The following is a 20,746-nucleotide window of genomic DNA, read 5'->3' on the forward strand; positions in this document are numbered from 1 at the left end:
GTCTGGCTACAAACTAGGTTGTATGATAGAAAACACTAAAAAAAAAATTAAAACCATAGTTAAACACCAACTATTTGTCTGATGGAAAGAAACAGTATTGAAAAGAACACCAACACAGAATTTCTAACGATACTCACATCCAGCAAAAGATAGAAAGTTGGTTTATTTATGTTGGTTCTTGCAAACGACACGTCATATCTAGAGTTGATAAACGTGAGGTCTGAACAGAGAAACTCAGGTCCCCTGCTTCTGGTTTTGGGTTCGAATCTCATGATTTAAACACTAGAAGTATTTATTTCGTACCTACTTATAGAAGTCCTTGTCTTAGCCACCAGGAGACAGAAGACAGACAATAACAAAAAGCTAAATGTTGCACGTTTATAATATTCTAGGCACTTTACGTGCATCACTGCATGTGATCCTCACAGCAGCTCCAGGAAGGAGTTATTATTCTCCCATTTACAATGAAGACTATAATGGGGAGATTTTAAATAACCTAAGGATCCATGGCTGGTGACTGGAGCTGACCAGGCAGTCTGATGCAGAGCCCCAGCTCTTAACCACTCAGTATACTGTCTCACCATCCCTGGCCTGAAGAAGTTTACGTGTAGAGTAATGGCAATGCCAATACAGACATTATAACATGAGGTAGAATAAGGTCAATGCCATAACAGGTGTCAAAGTCTCAGAGATTCACATCCAGAGGGAAGAAACAGCAAAGCTCTCTTGAGGAGGTAGGACAAGTGAGCTTTGAATGATGTTTGGGTCATAGATAATACAAGGGCAGGATTAGTGGTGGATGGAGGAAAATCCAGTCTTTCAGAAGGAAGGAACAGCATGAATGAATTCAGAGAGAAGATACAAGCAGGAACAGTAATAGCAAATAGTACAGCGTGGCTGGAAGGTAAGGGACACAAACCAGGAAGGAGAGGGAGAAGGAAACAGAATATACCACTGGCAATATTACTCTAGAAAGCCCCTACTTCCAGGTTTAGAAATGTGTTCTAAATTTTTCAAAGAACAGGACCCCACCATACGTTCCTAAGTAAGAGATTCCTGTGGACAGAATGGAATAAAAATGGTACCAGTAGTATTGGAGAGAGAGGGAGGGATCTTCAAGACTTGTAAGCCGAACGGTCACTGGAGCAAGAGGAGAATGGTGGCATCTCTGCCGGGTGGATACACGTATACCCTACTCCCTGGAACCTGGAAATGTGACTTTGTTTGGAAAAAAGTTCTTTGTAGATGCAATTAAGTTAAGGCTCTTCAGATGTGATCATCTTGGATTATTTGTGCGGGTGCTGAATTTGATGACAAGTGTCCTTATAAGAGAAAAGCAGAGGAAGATCTGAGACAGAAGAGAAGACTTGGGGAAGAAGAAGAGGCAATGTGGCCATGAAGGCAGAGGCTGGAGTGATGAGACCATGAATCAAGGAATGCTGTCACCAGACACTACAAGAGGCAGAGAATGGACTCTTGTTCAGGTCTCCCAGGAGGAATAATGCCCTGCTGGATGTTAGACTTCTGGCATCCAGAACTGTGAGAGACAAAATTTCTGGTAAGTCACCCAATTCATGGGAATTTGTTATAGCTCTAGAAAAATAATATAGCATTCTTTTTCTTTTTTAAAAAAAGATTTTATTATTTATTCATGAGAGACACAGAAAGAGGCAGAGACACAGGCAGAGGGAGAAGCAGGCTCCATGCAGGGAGCCCGACGTGGGACTCGATCCCATGTCTCCAGGATCACGCCCTGGGCCGAAGCCAGGCACTAAACTGCTGAGCCACCCAGGCTGCCCCCTAATATAGCATTCTTACTACAAAATAGAAAAGTTTGTCAGAGAGCTGATTTGGAGAAGTGTTTAGAAATTGACCAATATAATTTATATAGTTTGTAGAAAAATTACATCACTTGGGATAAAAAGACAGTAGGTTGGGCCGAGAAAGCAGGGTAGACTCTTTTCCTTTCCCACACACTCAGCTCATTATCATTAGCTTTGTCTTAGCATTTGTCAAGATGTGAACCACATGAGCTAGCTGAAAATGCACATTCTTGGGGCCTATCTTCAAATTCTGATGCCTTTCTTTAAAAAAGAATTATTTATTTATTCATGAGAGACACAGAGACACAGGCAGAGGGAGAAGCACGCTCCCTGTGGGGAGCCTGATGCGGGGCTTGGTCCCAGGACCCTGGGATCACGACCTGAGACAAAGGCAGATATTCAACCACTGAGCCACCCCGGTGCCCCTTCTGATGCCTTTCATATGGGGTAGAGCTCAGGAATCTAGTTTCGAAAGCATCCCAGGTGAGTCTGATGCAAGTGATCCTTTAACACAGAATGGACAAGTTTTTCTGTCAAGGGCCAAGTGATATATTTCTATTTAGGTTTTGTGGCCATAAAATCTCTGTCCCAAGACCTGAATCTGCTAAAGTAGCACAAAAGCAACTGTTGACAATATATAAACAAACGAGAGTGTCTGTACTCCAGTACAACTTTATCAAATGTTATTATGTACCTTATTACATGAGACTGAATTTCATATAATTTTCTTGTGTAAGGAAATATTCTTTTTTAAAAAACTTTTTTGCCCCTCATCCATTTAACAATGTACAAAAACAGGTGGTGAGCCAGATTTGGTCCACGGGCCATAGTTTGCCAACCCCAGCTTTAACATGCTGCAGTTTGCAAATCACTGCTTTAAATGTTAGAGCTGAGATATTTTTCAAGTCAGGGGCATGCCATGAAGCAGCAGGAGAGAGAGGAGTAGGGGAAACATCTGATGCACTAGAATAACCCCCAGCATGCTGGCAGCCTCTGCTAAAGCAGCAGCCCATAACGTGCAACCACACTTGCGAAAGGGTGTCACTCGTGGGAACACGATCCTTCAGGCATGCTATAGACTTAAAAATAGACCGAGGGCCGTTGTCCTGAGTAGTGCTGGGCAGACCTAATGTATAGACTGCAGCCTACAGGAAAAAGCCAGGTTTTCACTAGTTCAGTTCTGCCCCCTATTCCCCTGTTGAAGAATGTCTCAGGGAATGCAGAGCCGTGGAGGGGAGGATACAGCCTCAAATTCCTTCTAATTTATCAGTCCTTCATAAACTCCAGTATGGTAAATGCAATGAGTAACACAAGACTTTCAATGTATTTTATGATGTTGGATTGTGACCTGCCACCAAAGCCTCAGGGAACTGCTACTTGGTGAAAGAAGGCAACTTGCCTTCTCCATTCCTGGGCAATCACTGCTGTCTCCTCTCCGTACCTCCAGCTTTGATTTAGCCCAGCTAGGCTAGAACCGTCTGCAAGCTTCCTCTACCTGGGTCACAGACAAAAACAAGTACACATAACAGAGATCCACGACAGAACCAAGATGCTATAAGATTTCAATAAGCGGGAACTCTGGGCTCAAAATAAGATGAAATTTAACTAGGACAAATGTAATTGTCTGCATTTACATTTAAAGAGATTCAATTATAAAAGCACAAGTTGGAGGAGAGACTTTATGAGCAGCTGCGTGATGCACCAGTTCACAGGATAAAGGCCTCAGGGATGTTTTTAACTACAGTCTCAACAAAGCTAGTGAGATGGGGCTGCTAAAGTACTTAATACAATTTTTGGCTGCATTAATGTAATTACAATGTCCAGATGAATACAAGAGTTCACTGGACTCTGAGATAATCAGATGACACGTAAGAGCCCTTCAGCAGTTCTGGGCATTCGGTTTTAAAATGAATGTTAAAATAAAATAGTAGGAAAGTCATTCAGTAATGGGACTATAATCAGAGGAGGGCAGGGGAAGAGACAGCCTGAAAATGTATTTTATTGAGAATATTTGAAGGAGCCGGAATTGTCAGCAGTGCTTTTGAGGGAGTACTTGGAAATATTTGGAAATGAAGTAAGTGTCACATTTTTCAAAGTTAAGCTACACAATCAAGGAAAAATAGGTCAAAGCCATAAAAGTGTAAAGTCTACATATTTGGATTCCCGGAAAGCAGACCTGAAGGAATGCAGAGAAAATGTGATGTGTGCTTCGGCAGAGGGGTGTATATGTACCAGGAAGCAGGATCCAAAGTGGGAATCACAGAAGCAAACATTCATCTTGCCCATCCTGCACTGCACACGGAGAGAAGGCCTAACCGTCTGAGAAAGATGAGAGCATTCTATTATCAGAGTTTGGAGCCATCCAACATTTAAATCATACAATTTAAGTCTCTCCTTGTTCTGATGCCACATTCTAGCAACCTGCTTAATTCTAGCAACTCTGTATAAATAGATAAACTTTAGAAATCTGACTTCCATTCAGCTTGACTACTAGGAAAGGATGTAATAGATTTCTTATGGGCATTTAAAAAATTAATAAACAATAGTTTAGAATAGTTTTAGGTTTGCAGCAATGGTGAATGGCAAGTACAGAGAGTTTGCATATACTCCCTGCCCCCCACCCCCCGCTCCCTGCCCTATGGACAAATTATCCCATCATTGACATTCTGCACCACAGTGGTACATTTGTTACAATGGATGAACCTATATTATTAACACATCATTATCACCCAAAGTTCACAGATTATATTAGGACTCACTTTTGGTGGTGTATCATTGAGTTTTTCTGTCCTAAAAACGCTCTGTGCATTGCCTATTCATTTCTCCTTATCTTGAGCCCTTGGCAACCACTGATATTTTTACTGTTCCCATAATTTTGCCTTTTCTAGAATGTCATATAATTGGAATTCGTCAGTGTGGAGCCTTTTCAGATTGGCTTCTTTCACTTAGTAATATGCATCTAAGTTTCTTTCATATCTTTTCATGGCTTGATAGTTCACTTCATTTTAGGGAATAATATTCCATTGTCTGGATGTACTGTAATTTATCCATTCACCTACTAAAGGACATCTTGGTTGCTTCTAAGTTTTGGCAATTATGAATAAAGCTGCTATAAACATCTGTGTGCGGGCTTTTGTGTGAACATAAGTTTTTAACTTCTCAAACCATGGAGCGTGATTGCTGGATCATATGGTAAGAACATATTTACTTTTGCAAGAAACTGCCAAACTGTCTTCCAGAGTAGCTGGAGCAAATACCATGGAGCATGGGTAAATACCAAGGGTAAATACCATGGAGTGTGATCACTGGATCTTATGGCAAGATTATGTTTACTTTTGTAAGAAACTGCCAAATTGTCCTCCGGGGTAGCTGTACCATCTTGCATTCCCACCAGCAGTGAATGAGAGTTCCTGTTGCTCTTCCTCCAGCATTTGGTATTGACAATGTTCCAGATTTTGGCCATTCTAATAGGTGGGTAGCAGTATCCCTTTGTTGTTTTAATTTGCAATTCCCTCATGACATGTATGTAATGTTGAACATCTTTACACATGCCTATCTGACATCTGTATATCTTCTTTAGTGAGATATAGAAGTCTATTAAGATCTTCTGCCCATTTTTAAACTGGGTTGTTTGTTTTCTTATTATTGAGTTTTAAGAGTTCTTTGTATATTTCGGATACAAGTCCTTCCTCAGATGTGTCTTTTGCAAATATTTTCTCCCATTCTGTGGCTTGTCATCTCATTCTCTTGACACGGTCTTTCATAGAGCAGATGTTTTTAACTTTAAGAGGTCCAGCTTATCTATTGGTTCTTTCATTGGTTTTGCCTTTGGTATTGTATCTAAATAGGCATCACCATACACAAGGTCTTCCAGGTTTTCTCCTAGGCATCTTTTTTTTTTAACTTTTTAATTTTTATTTAATTTTATTTTTTAAAGATTCATTTATTTACTCATGAGAGACACAGAGAGAGAGAGAGAGAGAGACAGAGAGAGAGAGAGAGAGGCAGAGACATAGGCAGAGGGAGAAGCAGGCTCCCCGCAGGGCCTGACGTGGGACTTGATCCCAGGACTTGATCATGGCCTGAGCCAAAGGCAGATGCTCAACCACTGAGCCACCCAAGTGTCTCTCCTAGACAACTGTAAAAAATTTTTTAAAAAATAAACATTATCTTTTAGAAGTTTAGATATACAGAGAAATTGAAGAGATAGTACAGAGCTCCCCTAAACCTCCTCATCCAGTTTCTCCAATTATTACCAACTTATATTAATATGGTACATTTGTCACAATTTAAAAAACTAGTATTCATATATTGTTATTTACTAAAGTCCTTAATTTATTCAGATTTCCTTAGTTTTTCTAATGTCCTTTCATTGTTCTGGTATCCTATCCAGGATACCTACACTACATTTAATTGTAATGTCTCCTTAGGCTCCACTTGGCTGTGATAGTTTCTCAGACTTCCCTTGTTTTTGGTGACTTTGCAATTTTGAGGAGTGCAGTCAAGTATTTTATAGAACATCCCTCAATTGGGATTTGTATCAATCTTTTGCGTAATTAGAATGGAGTTACTGGTTTGGAAGAAGATCACACAAGTAAAATGTCACTTTCATGACATTGTATCAAGGGTATATAATACTAACATGACTTATCACTGCATATAACCTGGCTGAAGTAGTATTTGTTAGGTTTCTCTGCTGTAAAGTTACTTTTCTTCCTTAACACTGTACTCATTGGAAGGAGTCACTAAGAGCAACCAACACTGAAGGAGTGGATTTATGCCCTATGCTCTTGAAGTGTAAACATTTATGTAAATTATTTGGAATTCTTTTGCACAAGAGATTTTCTTCTCTATAATTTATTTCTCAGATTGTTCATTTATATCTATATGAGCTCATGGATACTTATTCTATGCTTTGAGTTATAATCCAATACTATTTTATTTTGTTGTTTAGAATAGTCTCAGCTTTGGACATTAGAAGCTCTTTCTGTTGGATCCTTTGGTCTCTGACATGCACCCAGCAATGTGCTTTTTTAAATTCTTTACTTCCTGGCCTGACAAGATTCTTTAGGCTCATCTTGTATATTTCTTTTCTTGGTTCTAGAATCAGTCATTTTTTCAACGTTGACCCGGTTCCTTTCACTGGAGGATGGTATTGAAAACCACCATCTGGGTGTGAGGTATGCTTGTTGCTACCAGAGTGTTGTTACTTCTAGGTTATCTCAGCAGAGGGAGGAACTATTATACTAGTCCTTATTTATACACGCACATCTATATATGTGGCGTTGCATTTAAACCCCCTTCTTATGTGAGCTGCCTAGGTGCTGAGTTGCATTCACCTATCTGGTCAACTCTTAAGACATACAACTTCTGTGTCTGTCAGGGGCCCACTGGCCTTTACTTGAAAAATGCCCTGCCACACCTCCATACACTACTGTTGCCCTGCTTTGAACTTTTATGGAGATTTTTGGTCTGGAGAAGAAAATATTTAGAAAGCATATAATAGTTACATTCAAATATTAGAGTAACTTACATAGAAGAGGGGTAATTTGGGGTCGCTCCATAGAGCAGAACCAGAACCAACCACTGAAGTTACATGGAAGACAATTTGAAGTTAACATGAAGAAAAATCTATAAAAATCAGAACTTTGTCTTAAAAAGGAATGAGCTGGTCTTGAAAAGTCATAAACTCTGAATAAATAGACAAGCTCAGAGACTGAGTGACCATTAGCTTGTCCTGGATGTTATGATGGAGATTCTTATACTGGGTCACAGACTGGACTCACTGAGAGCCATGTCTCCCAAGTTGATAAGAACAGATACTACACTTGATCTTAGCCAAAAGGCTGAGCAGCGATGCCATGTCTCCTAAAGCAAAAAGTCTTAACCCTATAATAAGAGCTGCCTTTACAAAAATGGTCTTATAATATAAATCCATGCACTTATGGCCCAAAAGATTAAGATTTTTTAATAAATGAATAGGTAAGGCTCCGGATTATTATTATACAAAAAGAACACATTTTTAATAAGTTCCCTTTAGTTCTTAAATACAGAAGTAAAATATACTAAAGAACAGAAGAGACTTGTTTTTATTGAATAAATGTGACTGAAGTAGAGGTGGATAGTATACACTTTAATTGCAAAGATTACAGCAAATATTTGAACCATTGCAATAACCTCATGTAGAGAAAAGATTCTGAGCTCTATTTTACATCTGCTGTGTGCTGTGTGCTAGTTCATCTGATGAGAAACTTCTGGGATAGCATCCAAGGAAATCAGGCAATTCTGAACACCCTTTTCAGATATGTTGCCAGATTCTTTTGCTCTTTACCTCCCCTTTTCCTTAAAAATTATGCACAAGGGAGCACGTGTGTACATGCACATTTGCACACGTGCACGCACGCTCACATACCTTCACTCTCTGTAAATAATGATAAAGGTCTAATCATGTCACCAACATGTCATCAGCACCCCAGATGTTCCTACTCAGAGAAAGAATAACACACACCCCACAACCGTCAGAAGATGAAAGAGCTTCCTAAGCTAAACTTTCAATAAACACAGCCGTGGCATCACGTGGAGGGTAACTGTATTTTACACATGCACCTATATTCTTATAAACTGTGCATAATGAGATCAGCAGAAATTAAATGAATAAAAACGTATTTCTGCTGACTCAATGAGAATGGCTGATTCATCTAATTTTAGTTTTTTTCCTTTTCTTTCCTTTCCTTCCTTCCTTCCTTCCCTCACTCCCTCCCTTTTCCCCTTCCCTTCCCTTCTCTTTTCTTTCTTTTAAATTAAGACAAATTTTTACTGCCTTGTGTTCACTCCTTCCCAGTATATTTTCTGCTGACAACAATCACAGCTCAGTTTCGCCTTCCCTCCCTCCAATTTCTGAGGTCTGTGCTTCACAATGGAGTTTGTGACAGAGAATGACCAATGAGTACCACCAGGATGTTGTGAAGAAAGAAGAAAAAAACTTATAAAGGAATTAATATCTTTTATAAAATTATCTTAATTATAATAAACTTTTCATCTAAAAATGCCCACTCTGATGGGAGTGTGGGGGGAGGGGGATACACAGTTTCTCTGCCATATTGAAGCCATAATGATTCAGCAGGTTCCTATTTTCCCATATTAGCACGATTTCAAGTATATTTGCAAATTTCAAAATCAAAACACCAGGCAGCATGAATTTATGACACATTTTATTTTTATTAATAAAATTCCATGCATGACAATAATCAGTATTTCGTACAGATGCAGTGACAAGATATTTAAAAAGTGTTGGAACAATTAAAATAGCTGAATACTACTATAAACATAAAAAAGGAAAACCAACAGAGTAAAACTGCTCAGTTGAACCCAACTTGTTTATAATTTATAAAAATCTCACATATGCTGGTCTTGAGTTAATAGCCCTTCTTGTCTTTTAAGACCATTAAATTCATAACTTTTAACAACAAATTATGAAAAAGAATTAAAATAATCATTGAAATAGAATGGCAGACACTGCCAATTCTATAATCAGTTTCTCCTTCTTTCTTACTATCAGAATGTTTGGCATATTTGGGATGGTGATGTTTCCAGTTCAGAAAGTACACTTCCCAGGCTGTAGGAGTGGCTGAGTGACAATTCTGTCCTATGAGATATGATTGGAAGGCACAAGGTGGCCTTCAGTGAAGGCCTTTAAAAAAAAGCAAACTCAGAGCACCTAGGTGGCTCAGTCAGTTAATCAACTGCCTTCAGCTCCGGTTATGATCTAGGGGTCCTGGGATCGAGTCCCGGGCTGGGCTCCCGGCTCAGTGGCGTGTCTGCATCTGCCTTTGCTCCTCCCTCCTTGCTCATACTCTCTCTCTCTCTCTCTCTCAAAAAAAATAAATAGAATCTTTGAAAAAATTTAAAAAATAAAAATAAAAAAAGCAAATAACTCTTCCCTTTCTGCTCGGCCTTTTCTCTAGCCTCTGTCAGGAAACAAGCGCAATGTCAGAAACTACAGAAAGAATGTTAGGTCTAGGAGGATGACAGCCACCTATGGGGGAAGGTGGAGGGTAAAATCACAAGGAGCACGGGCCTATTATGACATCCTGAGTTACTCTATAAGCTATGAAGTGGTTTCTTTAAGACTTCTTATTACGCAGAGGAGAAAAAAATGAATTTGTTTAAGCCACTCTTACTGAAGTTTCTATTTCTACTACGTGTTGCTAAAACAATTTTAACTGATAAAAATAATGTCAAGCACCCTTAAGTAATTTAAAAATACCCACTTAAAAACAACTAAGATACTCACCGCTGCCCATTTTTATTCTTAAAGCAGATCTCCAAGGGACCTCTACTCTGAAATACTGCTGGCTGACTTTGAATAAATATGAACTTCTGAAAGTAAGTTTTCATTAAAAATTGTTTAAAATTAAAATTGCCGTTGTTTGGAGAATGATGTACTTCAAAGCATTACAAAGTGTTAAAGTAAAATGAAATAATATTCTGTGCCCCACTGGCTTCAGTTACTGAGCTTTCCCATATAATGACACCATGCTAAACCCAAGGGAAACCATAAGTAAACACAGTCCAAAAACATTCATTAGGAAGAAACCCGAGTGATTCTGTGAAAGAGTAAAAAGGCATTTTGATGATAATTGTAAAGTGAAGAGATGATTAAAAACTGGCCTACTGTGAGGAGCTACACAGCATGGACACCAAGGCATACTTCTGAGAGGGTCTCAGCGTCCCTGGGTCAGGCTCTGGTGGCAGAGCAACTGGCTCTTGATCATCATGTCTAATTTTAGCTACCATATTTAGATAGGTAGAGTATATTGTAAATTTAGACAAAATATTGTCATTGGCTAAATAAAAATGGATTGTTAAAGATGGTAAATACCAAGAATACTGCAAAGATCAGAAATAATAACCTCCCAACCCCCAAACCTATGTGGTTTGGCTTCAACGATTAAACACTGGGTGAATATAACAAAGTGAGTGTCTCCAAAGCTTTTGCCATTATCCCAAGGCTGGCTTCTGTCTCTGATGAGGATATAGATTACCAGACTCAACAAAGGCTGCCAAGAAGAAACAGATGAAGGATAAATTTTTATGAATGTGCTATTTGTATGTTAAAATCAAGTGACTTGTCAGTCAACAGATATTCACCGATGAGCACACGTATCAGCTTCTGGTCAGAGAATAAAAGCAAACGAGGTGGGAAAGAGGATGAAACTGTATGGGGCTGGTTCTAAGAGCCACAGCATTGCCCATGGATTGTATTCAGTTAGCAGTTGTCATTCTCATTGGTTAGTGTGCATTAGTATCACATGGGGGAAATACATAAAAAAGAAAGCTGCTTGAGTCTCACCCAAGAGTTCAGTCTTCAATTGTTTCAGGATCAGGCCCAGGTTAAGTATTATTTGAGAAATACTGCAGTGATGCTATCATGTGGTTAGGGTGAAGGATCCCTGGGCTGGAGTGAGAGTAGATGGGCCTTGAGCTGAACTTCGGGGATGGGCGGGACATTAGATCAATTAGGGGGAAGGAAGATTTGAAAGGGATGAGCGAAGGAAGAACCATGGGCAAAAGACAGTGATGAACAGTGATGACAGTGTGTCAGAAAGTTACAGGAAATAAAAATCACATACATGCATACATACATAAGATGGGGTCCATTTATAGACTTAAAAAAAAAAAAAACAATGGTGGGAAATGGGAAACTATGGGTGAGGAACTGACCAGGTGACAAGGACCCTAAAGAAAGATCGGTGTGGCAGGAGCCTCCTGGATGAATGCCAGCATGGAGAAGCAGGAAGAGCAGCTAATGGCAGGTGCCAAAATCCCAGGTGAGAGGATGAGGTGCAGGCTTCAGTGAGGAGCACATTGGGCATACTGGGCAAGCTCTGAGGGCGTGGAAGTAAGACTACTGGAGGATGCTGTGGGATCCTCAAAGGAAAGGGGAAGGACTAAGATAGGAGGAAACATAGAAGGTGCTGCAGACAACGAAGGAAGGATGAACTAAAAATCCAGGTTGAGAGACCCTTGTGAAGAGGGAAAAAGAAGATGTACATCACAAGGTCCATGTGTCAGGGTGGAGGGAAATGAATGAAGAGAAGAACTCACATAGTATTTTAAGATGCAGCATGAGGTTGGGGGTGAGGCGGGAAAAGTGGGTGCCAGAGCAGAGCATTGCAAGTTGAAGTGGAGCTGGTTTAGTATATGCATGAGATCTTTCAGCCCATTGGGAGATAAAGGTATTGCTCTGCCCAATATATTCAGGTGAAATAGAATTAAAATGGGATGCCTGGGTGGCTCAGTGGTTGAGCGTCGGCTTTCGCTCAGGGCATGCTCCTGGGGTCCAGGATCAAGTCCTGCATCGGGCTTCCTGTGAGGGGCCTGCTTCTCCCTCTCCCTCTGCCTGTGCCTCTGCCTCTCTCTGTGTGTCTCCTTGAATAAACAAAATCTTAAAGAAAAGAAACAATTAAAATGAGAGTGAGGAATATAAGAGTATTTTCCATGTGTAAGCCTCCTTGCACTTTTGGGTAAAAGAGAATAGCGAAGAAAGACCTTGGTTCCCACTCCACCTTTGTGACAGAAGAATATATGTAGAGGTGAAGTGGAATAATAGTGTGTTTGTAGCTAGAGCAGTCCCTGTCCCTGGAGATCCCTAAGCAAAAACAAACAGCAAAATCTTCCCAAGAGGAGGAAAGAGATTTCCATCACCAATCAGAGCAGGGGAGAAATGCAGGGCCCAGAATTATATATTATCAAAGGAGCAGGCTATCCCAGGCACAGGAAATGTCAGAACCTTCGTGGCTCAGTGTTAGTAGAGAGATGACTACTGAATCTAGGTTGTGGGAACCATAGTCCTATTAGCAGACTGATTCATTGGAGCATGTGGATCACTGAACTCCACTACTCCCAAAGTGACTACTGCCTATACCTCCAAACTCTTCCTTACTCTGTGCTGGCTCCCAGGGATGAGTTTTTTGTGTATAGTCATCTGGACTGAAAGAATGGTGGCAGTACTGTCAGGAAGGCAGCAAGGAACAGCTAGGAAGGGAAGCACATGTGGGGAGTAAAGAGCCAAGGCAAAGATGTGATCAAGTGGACAGGTTAAGTCCGAGGTATGTCTGGCACATCCATGTAGGTACATCTGCAGGTGGTTGGAACGTGGGAACAAAATCCAGGGAAAGGGCCGAGTTGGACTTTTGCTTGACAATCAGCTCACAGTAGGGGTGCCTGACCTTGGAGTAGGTGACCTCACCGAAGGTATGGGGCATTGTCAGCCTTGAACATTTGCTGAATGACTGGGAAAAGAAAAACTAGGCTGATGAGCAGACCCCTTGGGCACCATCTTATATGGGGTTAGAAAGAAGAGTAGAGAAAAGAGACAGAAAAGAAAAGGCCAGTGAGCAGGAATGCTGGAAAGTTCAACACCGTGAAAGTCAAAGGAAAGGGATTCAAAGTGGTACCTCTTTTGTCTATTAGACTAAGATTTTAAACAGAACTGCTCAGGTTTTCTGGAAGCGCAGGCGCTGTTGGGAATGCAAACTCGAACAACTTCTGCAAAGCAATTTGGCAATAGACATCACCGCCCCCGCCCGGGCCCCCCGCATATCAGGAATATTTTTTTCTCAGGTTTATCAGTTAGAAATATGTAAGAGTGTGCACATGGCTTAGCTACAGGACAGTTAACCCTGGTGGTGTACTCTAAAATTACTCCCAATGATCCCTACCTCCTGGTATTCATGCCCTTGTATAACCTCCTCCCCTTGAAGTGGGCTGGCCTAGTAATTTGCTTCTGAAAAACAGAACACAGCAAAGTTGATGGTGCATCGCTTCTTTGATTAGGCTACCTAAGGTCCTGACTTTTGTCTTGCTGGCAGACCTTCTCTCTGGCAAAGTAAGTGCATGATATCCTTTTAACACATCAGGAGTGAAGAAGGAGTCTTCTTCTTGGCTTTGCTGAAGCAAGTTGGCACGCTGGGAAGGCCCACACGGTAAGGACCTGAGAGTCACTTCCAGCTAACAGTCAGCTAGGAACTGAGGCCCTCAGTCCAATAGCCTTTGAGGAAGTGAATTCTGCAACAATCACATGAGCTTAAAGTACAAGTAACCCTGGTCAAGCATTTAGATGAGATCCCACCCTGGCCAATACCTTAACTGAAGATTTGTGAGAGCTCTTGAAGCAGAGGACTCAGCCAAGCCATCCCCAGATTCCCGACCTACAGAAACTGATTTGTATTGTTTTAAACCAGTAGGAATTTGGGATAACTTGTTATACTGCAGTCGATAACCAGTTCAGTAAATTATAATTCTGTTTGTGATAATACATAAATGGAAACAACCAAAATGGCCACTAGGGTATTGGTTAAATAAAAATAGTATATACATATGATATAATTAAAATTAAATTTATGTCCTAGATGAATGTAGATATTCACAAAATTTGTCTGCAATGTATTAATTACAATACGTATCTTAAAAGTTCTAAAATTACATGTCATATAAAACTATTACTTGGAATAAGTATTCTTTGTATACCTAAGTCTAAAGGAATGAACAGAAAAATGCACATCAAGGTGTTAATAGTAGTTACCATGTGATGACTGGTTTATGGGCACATTTTGTTTTGTTTCTTCTGCTTATCTATACAAATTGTTTAAAATGACTGTATCCTGCATTATAATAAAAAGAACAATTAAATGCATAAATGAGAAGAAAATAACAATAAGCAAAAAAGGATCATGAGCAATATAGGCCACCACAGTAAATTAAGGAGGTCTCGTTCATTCTTTTTATTGATTGCTTTCTATGTGCCAGGATGAAAACTGAGAAGAGTTACTTGTTTCAATTTGGCAGGGAAAAGGGAACTGGTTATCTGAGACAACGCAGTGTCATCTCTTAATCAGTGAAAGAAGGGTGATTTGTTCCTATGTGCTAAGTGCATTGGATAATATCCAATATAAACAAGAAAGTGGAAGAATTTCAACTAATGTGGCAAAGCCATCATAATGAGTGTCGCAACTGGGTAGGAATCATTACATAGACAGCATCTGAAATCTATACTGGAAGCAAATAGGAAGAAAATTGACATCACTTGGACAAAACTGAGCAGTAGCACACTGACAAAACTGAGGGGGTTTAAGCATTGCAAACACAAATAGACAAGATGTATGCACACCGCAGAGGAAGAGAAACGTATTACTGCTAAGGAATTCTTAACACTGTTTTGGTGTGTTTGGTGTGCTTGGATGACCTGTTTCTTTCCAATACAAGTACTTTTAGGGCAGAAGCTTGAGTTTCTCCAATTCTCTTAGCCTTCTGAAGAAATATACCCGTATAGTAATAATTCAGAGTTTGATTCTGATGTAATTAAGCAAGAAAACCATCAGAGCAAGTTGATTGTCAAAGAAAACTGCTGTTCATCGTATAGTTCCACGTTTCAAAAATCTTTCTTGGAAACAGCCCAGAAAGAGCCAACCACCCAATATAAATATATTCTTCAGAAGAAAAAAACTCTTTAGGGAAGCAAGATATCACACTGAAAGAACAGAAAAGTTATTTTAATTTCCTAACATGCTCACCTTCTCCCGGAGACAAAGCTATACAACATAAAACCAAAGCGCCTAGATAAAGGCGGTCAAACAGCAAAACTCCCAAGGTCCTTGCAAACAAGTACAGTTAATTGCGGATTCTGCTTCTGTTTGGACACACACAAAGCTGTGCCTGGGCACAAACCGACAAGTGGATGTGTAATTACCATTCTGAATAAGTGAAGCGGTGATGGTAGATATGTAAAATGATGCAAGTGTGGCATGACTCAAGGCTTAGGATTGGAGGAAGAACTAGCACTGTTTTCCCTCTCTGGTCCCTATGGTCCAATAAGTGGAATTCCAAGGAACTTTTGCATGTAAGTTTATGAAAACAAAAGCGAAGAGCCACAGAATACATGCATGGAGCATGAAGCCTTGCATGGGGATGGAAGTATACAGGGTGAACACAGGGTGAGTGAGTCTGTGTTCAAAACCAGGAGATGAGGTGCCGTATCTTATTTCCAGGTTGCAGAGAGAATCCAGACTTGGGGGAACCGCTCCTCTTCCCCGGCCCACCCCCCATCTCAACACACAGAACTTCTATGAATAGCATGAGAGATACTCAGCAGGGACAGACGGGAAAGCACCAGCACCTAAAAATGTGGAGACAATGCAAATGAATAACCCTTGGGTTTCTGAATGGAACTTGCCTTTTCCTTTTTAAAAAATGCTGTTCGCTCTGTTTAAATGGCACAGTATAAAAATGGGACTGTAACTTGTAATTTTGAGATATAAAATGTGAAACATAAAACAAGGGGTTATAAATCAGCCAGAGACCAATTAAAATACTTAGACTGTCATTCAAAAACATTCCACTGAACGTAATAAAATGAGTGGGTGGTTGGTTCTATTTTAATAACTGAAGGCTGCAGGAAGATTTTATTTCTTCAAACTATCAGCCAAATATACCCAGGACTGACTGGAACATGGAAAATACGCTTTCACATTATGTTAAGCTATAAAATGAAATAAAATCCCTCAAAAGACTGCATCGGAACAGTGTTCTGACTCACAGTAAGGCTCGTTTGAGGTTAAACAATATTTTATCTTCAGTATTTTACAATGATATTGGTGTACAGTATTTGTGTAGTTAATGTAATAATCATGTTATGTCCAATATTATTCCACCATTGTATCATAAATATGAAACCAGCCAGCGTCTCTCATTGGCATTTGGGGCAGGAGAGTTATTCACTCTGCTGAACTATTTCGCACAACCAAAACTGCCTCCTAGATATTTCCAAATACCTCTTGTGGGTAGAAAGGCACTTGGGTTTTGGTGATGATACTAATAATTCATTGAAAGAAATTAATTTTGACTGCTCCAAAATCTGTGTTGTTAAGTGGCATAACCATTTGCTTCTTTGAAAAAAAAATTTGATTCTTATTAAAAAAATAAATAAATAAAACCTGGAAGTTACTATTAACATTCCAAGTTGTAGGATGTTATTCAATAATACATATTAAAAGTCACAAGTAAATACTTATAATAATGTGTTACACGTGCTTAACACATTAACCTAAATTGCTTTAGGTTTAATTGGATTTATCTTTCCATTGTAGACCTGAACTCTAAGATAAATGCTGATTTCTCCTGAGACAAGGCAATATTTGATAATGAATCCCAATGTTTCTTGACTATCCATTCTGGAAGAGAGTTTAAGAGCTCAATTGGTCCAAGTGTCTAAAATATTTATGAAAACAGATGTCAAAATGGAGATTTTTGTATACCAACAGTATGCAGTCAATAGAGTATAAGAATCCAAGTCTCTTGACTTTTAGGGAACAGTTCTTTCCTTTAGTTTACAGACTTTGGAATTTCAAGACCTCAAAATCTTTAAAAAAAAAAATTGGGACCTAACATGAAATTGTTAATGTGTTAAGTTGCCCACAATCTAAATATTAAGAACAACCTTCTATCTATCACCATGATTCCATAAAAGGAAAGCCATTTTAACACCAAAGATATAGGTATTACACAAAACAAAAGGTTGTCCATTAGGGTGAAAACTTCATCATGGACCAATGTATATAGGCTGTAATATACCCCTTGATTTTTTTTTTTAAGATTTTATTTATTTATTCATGAGAGACACAGAGACAGAGAGGCAGACACAGGCAGAGGGAGAAGCAGGCTCTACGCAGGGAGCCCGATGTGGGACTTGATCCCGGGTCCTCAGGATCACACCCTGGGCTGAAGGCAGCTAAACCTCTAAGCCACCAGGGCTGCCCTACCCCTTGATTTTTTGTGGTTTTGTAGCTTTTGCTTTGTTTTGTTTTACTAATTCTTTTTTTAAAATTTTTTTACATATTTTTTTAATTGGAGTTCCATTTGCCAACATATAGCCTAACACCCAGTGCTCATCCCATCAAGTGCCCCCCTCAATGCCCATCACCCAGTCACCCCAGCCCCCCGCCCACCTCCCTTTCCACCACCCCTTGTTCGTCTCCCAGAGTTAGGGGTCTCTCATGTTCTGTCTCCCTTTCTGACACTTTCCACTCATTTTTTCTCATTTCCCCTTTATTCCCTTTCACTATTTTTACATTCCCCAAAAGAATGAGACCATATAATGTGAAATAAGTCAATCGGAGAAGGACAAACATTTTTTTTACTAATTCTTATTTCTGATCACCATTGCAGGCATCCAGCTAGTGACCACTAAGGTTTATGACTTTTCCTGTTAAAATGCTACGGGGATGTAACTGTAAGTAACATGATCAAGCTGTAAAAATCAAAGGCTTCCCATTGGGGCAGGCAAAGGCTAGGTGTATAAGACCCCACCCTTCAACAATAGACCAGTTGCCTGCTGTGGGAGTTTCAAGCTTGAGGATCCACCTTGTCATTTAACGGAATTATCAGTGCCTTTAAAGCTGACATCCATGCTGTTCCCCAGCACTACTGGCTTGTGATGCTACAGCTCTGGGGAGCACAGTAAACAAAGAGGAACAAGAAACTCAGACAAGACACAACATTGCATTCTCAAGTCCACAACCTCCAACCAACACCAGCTCAACTGCAGAGTCTTTAGTGCAATCATGGGGGACCCAGCCTTGATTTATATGTACCCTTAGATAACACAGAACATTGCTTGGGAGTAATTTCAGTCAACTAAGAGAAATAAAGCTCTCAAGGGTCAAGGAAAGAATATTATAATTAGATACCATCGTTCTCATTGTAGGGTTGCTAATTTTTTTCTTTCTCACTAAATTTGCTTAAAATATGTTCATTTGTTTTTCGTGTCCAAAGTTACAGGAATAAGAAAACAAAGATGAGTTGTTCTATCCATTAAATTAAGCGTCCTTGATCTTAATTCTGACTATAGCAACAATGGCCTCCCCTCCTTCACCTAGAATGGCCAGATTTATATGAAACTATGACTGCCTTGGATTTTTAATTTTTTCCCTAACTCTAGGGTTTTCACTGGGTTCCTATGCTTCTGCACACAGACATGCACCACACTAGTTGCACTGATCATCCCCTAAGCTGCCACCTGCTATCACCTTCCACCTTTGATCTTTTGCTATCATCAGTGTAGTCTTTAAACACCACTGCTGCATTCTAACTGCAAAAACAAGTGCACTCATTGGTGGAAAAATACCACATTCCAGCTTGGTGAAGCAGGTGGTGTGTTTCATAGGATGGAGCAGAAAGTAGCATCTCTTCCTCTCGAACAAGAAGGAAGACTATTAGCACATCAGCAAATAAAGTAGGGCTCGATGAATTTTAAGTGCTGCCTTACAAATGAAAATGTGGCAAAATTTGAAAAATCAGCTTTTAAAAAGTGTTTAAGTCCATTATTCAAACTCAGATTCTCAGCTTTAAAGAAAACCTTATTTCCCCAACTTTTAAAGAATGTGGATGACCAGATGATTTTTAAGATGCTCATAATTCTTTCTGCTCTGTGAGATATAAAACCTGGCTTTCGTATAACACAATGACAATCATACTCAGCACTACGACAGCTGGACAAAATATCCTGTTTTACTTCTAGCCCAGGTAGGCTGAAGAAAAGGCCTGCGTTTTTCCTTTATGTGGATAATGAGAATCAACATAATTAAATTACTCAGGGTCTGGGAAATAAAGAAGCAACAAATATATTTGGACTTCAAGTTTCAGCCATAGGCTCAGAAAAACTCATTGTTTTAAAATTTCTAGTCTGGGAAGTTTCCCCCTGCCCCTCATTAAGATTGGTTCTTCTGAAACCAAATAGGACATCTGGAGATTTGATGACATGAAGACAAGACCTCCTAATGAAGAGTAAAAGCCATCCTCAAGCCACCAACTGATTTTTGCAAATGGAGGGACTTCTGTCTGATTTTGACCAGGGTTAATAAAGAATAAGACCGACAACCAAACAGAGCAACATCCTTTATGGCAGATATGTTTGTCACTGGGTCACTTCTAGATGTGACATCTGCTACTCAGGGCCATATTGTCCTCAGGTTGATACCATGTGTACACAAAGAAATCGTTTCTCGTTTGTATAGTTTCACCACACGCTGGAGGAATGACTGAAGCAGAAGCTCTCCGTCTTGGGTGTGGATACTGGAGCACACTTGCAAACTGGTGTGGTTTCACTTTTGAGATCAAAGGAAGCCAACAGCAGACTCGGTGAGCTCAGCTGGGCATAATTCCAAAGGAAATGCAAGTAGCATAATTCCAACATAATAATGTCTCCCTGTATTTACGAGGGTGGCAACAGAAGGAGTGACTCAATATAGAAAATTCTGAGCCCAGAAACATCACACATATCAATGAAAAGCTGTGAAAACCTGTTTCTTAGTAGATGTGTTGACCTGGCCGCTTGCTTGTCCAGAGGCGAGGTGATAACCTTGCCTCTGGGTACCACATTCAGGTGAGCCCAAGGGCTGCAGCTCTTCATCACTGCTAAATGGAGTATGCCATGATCTGATGAGTGAGGCAGGAAGGCCCCACAGCCACTAGTAATAGCTAAGAACTCATTTCATCAGATTCCTATTCTCCATCAGAGCACCTATCCAGTGAAGAAAAGTGTGTTTCTTAAATAATGAAAAAGAAAGCTTACTGAATGCTATATAGGATAGGTCTTGGGACAGCATATCACAACTGTCACTTCTAAGTGGACATCCAATAGACTTCTAAGTGGTTATCCAATAACTGACCCCCCTCTCCAGAAAAAGTTAGCCAATAGACAATGAACCAACATTCTTAGAGTAGCAAATGTGGGCAATACATATGCCAGCCTAGCTTATTTATGACTGTATCAGCTCTGCTTCATGTATTTTTTCATTTGTTTGCATAGAGAATAGTTGAAATATGAAAATATAAATGTAAAAATATAGTACACCATCATCTGATCC

The 20,746-nt window shown here is 39.8% G+C and overlaps 1 protein-coding gene and 1 pseudogene across 7 annotated transcripts in view; both read right to left on the bottom strand.

Moving 5' to 3' along the window:
- The window catches only part of ZNF704 (zinc finger protein 704), a 293,122-nt gene that overhangs the window by 197,481 nt on the left and 74,895 nt on the right, over positions 1 to 20,746 (bottom strand). The gene's annotated exons all lie outside the window — the stretch shown is intronic.
- Positions 7,575 to 7,681, bottom strand: LOC112650852 (U2 spliceosomal RNA; annotated as a pseudogene).

The sequence above is a fragment of the Canis lupus genome, chromosome 29 (genome assembly GCF_003254725.2).
Source record: "Canis lupus dingo isolate Sandy chromosome 29, ASM325472v2, whole genome shotgun sequence".
NCBI classification, from domain to species: Eukaryota; Metazoa; Chordata; class Mammalia; order Carnivora; family Canidae; genus Canis; species Canis lupus.